The following is a 3,629-nucleotide window of genomic DNA, read 5'->3' on the forward strand; positions in this document are numbered from 1 at the left end:
CCCTCTTCGGCTAGGGAGTTTGTCCAGATCTCTTGTCTCGTCTACAAGCTCGTTCAACTGGCTTTTCCAGCTCCGCATATCGTAAGCGGGCGGCTGCTTTGGCTTACCTGGTACATGCCTGCTCGATTCCGATTTTTCCCTTTCTCCGATGATCGACCATCCTCCAGGTTTAATCCGACATCCATTCACTTCTTCTTCAACACACTTTCCGAATGTACCATGGCTTGTCGTGATAAAAACATTCTTGATTCCCCAGCACTGTTCTTGGGAACATTTGGCTGTTCCGAAGCTCGGGATTTAAGCTGTTGTACATATGCCCTTTTCACTTCTGGATTCTCCAACCGACGTACGTTGTTCCGACATCCGACTTATTCCTCGTGCCGTTGGACACGTGCAACTCTCAGTCGTATCTCACCAAGAGCGAGGTGATGGTCAGATGCAATGTCTGTGCTTCGTTTGTTGCGGACATCAAGAAGGCTTCTTCTTCATTTTTGAATGATGCAGATGTGGTCGGTTTGCATTTCCATTTCGGGATACAAAGGTGACTTAATGTGTTGATCGTTGGGGTAAGAGCGATCCACCGATCACCATGCTGTTATTGCCACAAAATTCTACAAAAAGCTCTCCGCTTTCGCTCATCTGTGATGCCCTTGAAGCGCTCAAGCTTCTGATTATCGGGGCCCATCTATGCGTAGAGGTCGCCCAAATGAATTTGAATGTCACCCTTCGGAATTTTCTCAACCATGCTGTGAAGGTGACCGTAAAAATGCTGTTTCTCCTGCAAATCGGTAACGTCAGTTGGCGCATAACACTGGATCATTGTAAGTTTTCTAACCCGTGTTCTACCCGTGGTCCCGCCTTCACTATGAGACGAAAAATTACACTAAAACCTCTAACATTAGATGAGGAAGTGTTAAACCTCGAATAACAATTGAAATACTTAGGCATAGTACTAGACTCAAAACTATCATGGAACCCACAGATAGAGCATGTAATCGCCAGAGAGCATGGGTCTGCCTTAAAGGAGTAGGGAAAAAATGGGGACTACAGCCGAAAATTATCTACTGGATATTTGCAGCCATTATACGACACAATATCTCTTATGCCTCCTTAGGGCATCCGCAGCAATCGCGAGTATAGTGAAAATGCTCACGCGTTTGATCACTTTTAAACCGCACCGGGGGTTAGTATGTGGGTGAGCAAAATAGGGCCGTTGCCGTCGGGACCGACAAAATCACCAAATTTGCTCACTAGAAAGGGGCGAGAGCAAACATGCACTGAAAAAAATCTACCATTTAAGGCTAAGTTCAACAAACGATGTTTATTAAAATTTTGTAATTTTGGTAAACAATTTGTTGATTAATTAAGCAATTGTGGCTTTTCTTTTGATTCGTTCGAACGTGCGGACGGAATTTTGTTCGCGGGGGGATCGGAAATGTGTCGAAAATTATATAGAGCCATTTTGGAAGTATTCTGTGCTGGGTCGAAAGAGGTGAAAATTTAGGCCCTCGGAATCGGTGGCCCAGGGTTTGTTCTTCGCAGCCGAGTGGGTCGTCGGAATTAGCATAATTTTGAACAGTGCAGAACTTGCAATTGACCAGCATCGAGTAACAACAACGTAAGCAATGCAGGTAAGTGAAAAAACTGTTTATTTAGCGAAAATTTATTTTTTTTAAATTTTTTTCTACCCTCCGTACAGGTTGGAAAAGTATAGGCAGCAGATAGACAAAAAAAACTTCACTGTCTGACCGGGGCCATGAGCAGCATCTTTAGCAGATAAGTTTGAACCGGGGCAATGACGCATACAATCCTCCTTCTCGCTGCGCTGCACCAGGGAAAACGGTTCCGACTCACTGAAGCCAAAGTCTTGGACCAGCGGCGGAAAACCTCCTGTTTGATCGTGGAACTCCACAGCAGCTGGCATATTTCGCGCAAGTTCCGCTGAATTTCGGATGATTCCGGCTGACACTGCACAGAATTCACTTAAGTTCTAGCTGCATCCGCAACCTGACCCGGTTGCTGGTCGCTCGAAACTGCGTGGCCCTGTTGCTGCTGTATGGCATCTTCAACCAGCATGTCGACTTTGGCGTCACATAACGGATAGCAGTTAACCCGTCGAATAACCTCCAACAATCGCTATGCATAATAATAATTAATAATTAATAAAAATGATAATAACCGAAATTGAAGCGAAAAAACTATCGACTCCGAAAATTTATTCGATCAGTAAATTTAATTTAATATTTTCTGTTAAAGTTTTCTCAGTGCAATGCACAATTTAAAAATAATATGCTTCCACCCGGTGCGCGAAAGAGTGTGTATACCAAAATCGGTCCGCTGAAATGAGCAAAATCGGGCCGCGTATACTCTCGTATTGGTGCGTTTGCTCTTAGTATGGTGGACCAGAACTAAGCAAATTACGGCCCAGAAAAAACTAGCGAAGCTCCAAAGACTAGCAACGCTAGCTATAACTGGCGCAAAGCGAAGCACACCGAATGAGGCTCTAAATGCACTACTAAATATTCTGCCTCTATATCAATTCATTGAGTTAGAGGCGGAATGTAGTGCCTTGTGACTTTCCAAACACAAAACTCTCTATGAAGGAGATCTTACAGGACACCTTAAATTTCTAAATAAATTTAAATTAAACTCACTTATTGTGAAAAATGATGACTGGATGGAGCCCATTTTCAACCTAGACATACCATACAACAGGGGTGAGCAACGGGCCACTTTTAGTTTGAAATTCTTTCGACGGGCCACATTGAAAATAAAATGGAGGTAATAATGGTCTGCAGAGCTTTACATTATTTTTTTATAACAACAAATTTTTGACAAAAACAAAACAAAAAAGGTTAAATAGAACGAATTTATGTTCTTGCATAAACATTTTTTATAAATATAAGTAATAAAATCAGCCGAAATTTAATATGTTCATCACTAAAACTTGATTATTTTTCAGTAATGTTTTAATTGAATTGAAATTCTTAACGAATTCATTTTTACATAAAAGAAATATTATTTGCTTTATTTCTATTAGTTAGAAATGAAAATATTTGAAAGTCTTTCTATGGTTTGTAAAAAGATTTGAACCTTTTTCTGAGAAAAATCCTTTTTCGTTCGAACCGATGAGATAGTATTTTTCGTCATCCCTTCCATTAAAAATTTCCATGGAGATAAACCACAGCGATTGTTTTGCTGCGCCCATTTCCACTATTTTTTCACAATTTATTTAAATTTTGTCGTGAAGGTTCCATTTTTGTTTAAACGGGATTTTTTTTTTCATTTGAAGTTCCGTATGAAATCATTGCATTGATATGTTAAACAAAGTTTCAAAATCATGATAAACTCATTATTTTGCGGATTTTTTAAATAGATTTGTTGCTGATACAGTTTACATTTCTGAATCTTAATTTTTTTTACAGATTTCATACATTTTCTCATTTAATTTAGATACCTTTGGGATAGGCTTTCTAAGGCTGAATAATGAAAATCTCATGGCTTTGGTAATGTGGTTTGCAAGTTTTGAATTGAAAGGACTCAATTTAATCAATGTTTGGCATTATTTGCCTATAAAATCTCCGAAAATAGCATCACAGATAACATAAAAAAAAATAAAAAATCACATT

General features: G+C 39.6%; 1 long non-coding RNA gene across 1 annotated transcript; it reads left to right on the forward strand.

Annotated features, from left to right (window-relative positions):
• The first annotated feature begins 1,120 nt into the window (after positions 1–1,120).
• LOC129748468 (uncharacterized) lies at positions 1,121–2,184 on the forward strand. The gene is made up of 2 exons (XR_008737739.1): positions 1,121–1,631; positions 1,700–2,184. It is a non-coding gene; the product is annotated as an uncharacterized LOC129748468 (long non-coding RNA).
• Positions 2,185–3,629: the final 1,445 nt, after the last annotated feature.

The sequence above is a fragment of the Uranotaenia lowii genome, chromosome 2 (assembly GCF_029784155.1).
Source record: "Uranotaenia lowii strain MFRU-FL chromosome 2, ASM2978415v1, whole genome shotgun sequence".
NCBI lineage: Eukaryota > Metazoa > Arthropoda > Insecta > Diptera > Culicidae > Uranotaenia > Uranotaenia lowii.